The sequence below is a fragment of the Colobus angolensis genome, unplaced genomic scaffold (assembly GCF_000951035.1).
Source record: "Colobus angolensis palliatus isolate OR3802 unplaced genomic scaffold, Cang.pa_1.0 Scaffold124, whole genome shotgun sequence".
Lineage (NCBI taxonomy): Eukaryota > Metazoa > Chordata > Mammalia > Primates > Cercopithecidae > Colobus > Colobus angolensis.
The window spans coordinates 4,509,895-4,511,050 of record NW_012113586.1 but is presented as its reverse complement, the minus strand read 5'-3'; the positions used below and the strand labels follow the sequence as shown (position 1 = coordinate 4,511,050).

The window sequence follows — 1,156 nt, the reverse complement described above, 5'->3', positions numbered from 1 at the left end:
GCCTGGGCCCGGCCCGCAGCGTCAAGGTCGCCGGCCGGCCTTAGAGTCTCTTGGGTTCAGCCGGGCCCTCCACCCCGCCGCCTTGAGTGCTGGAAGGAGCGTGTTGGGGGAGGTTCCTCAGCCGCTATGCTGGTTAAAGAGGGATGCAAAATTGTGTTACCTGCCCTACGCTGTTGCCTGTAACATGCTGCAAATATGAAGGGAATTGTTACCCTACCTGTGGCACTGTCACCTTGGATTCTAGGACACAGTCTTGATAACCTGCAGACAAAAGGTTGTGTCTAGGATCGCCTCCCTCTGCGCTGGGTATCCTCTTCCTCTTTTCCTGGGCTTGAGGGGACTTACTCTTCCAGGGGCTTTCAAAGCCTAGAATTTATTTCCCTCTGATTTAAGTTCTGCTGGCTCGTTAGGCCCTGCGCCAGCCTTGGGCTGAGACTCCTGTAAGCCGAATAGTGGCATCTACAATGTGTGGTTATCAAATGGAATCACTTCTTCATTATAAAGAATTCTGAGAACCTGCTTGTACACCCCAGCCTCAAAATATCGATTCCATATGCGAAAGGTCACTACATATTGACTGCGCCAGGCAAGGGTTAGTCCTTCACCAACTTAAATAGCTCATTTGACATTAGTCCGCTTCTCTCAATATGCCAAAGGCATTTCATTCACAAATCTTTTCTTAGTATTTGCTGTGAGCCAGCCACTTTACTCTTTCCTTCAGTCAGCACGTTTAATACGGGCTAGGACGTGCTGAACATAGGGATGCCATGGTGGACAAATCATTCACTGCCCTCCGGAGCTTGCATTCCAGTGGCTGCGGGTGGGGCAGGCAGACAGTTAAGTAATTTAGTTAACATGTGATGATAGTTATTCTGCAGGAAGTGCAGAGTGGTCATGGAGACAGCCACCAGTCCACAAGTTGCTTAAAACTTGCATAAGGCAGTGGCTTAACAGGAAGATGGGGGAAGGAAGGGGTTGACTTATTGATTAAAATGTTTGGAAGTTCAGTTGATTTCATCATCAGCCAGAAACGGTTCAAATGATGGAGTCAATTCTTTGTCTAGCAGAACAGTTCCCAGCTCACGAATATGTGGTATTCTGAAGTTCTTTTAAGCTCGTTGTTCTAGCTTTAAACAAGCTTTCCCCAGGGAGAAAA

The 1,156-nt window shown here is 48.0% G+C and overlaps 1 long non-coding RNA gene across 1 annotated transcript in view; it reads right to left on the bottom strand.

Moving 5' to 3' along the window:
- LOC105505299 overlaps positions 1-397 on the bottom strand; it is a 55,837-nt gene extending 55,440 nt beyond the window's left edge. Inside the window, exon 1 of the long non-coding RNA XR_001000722.1 lies at positions 218-397. This is a non-coding gene — a long non-coding RNA (uncharacterized LOC105505299). The remainder of the gene's footprint in view (positions 1-217) is intronic.
- Between the last annotated feature and the right edge of the window lie 759 nt (positions 398-1,156).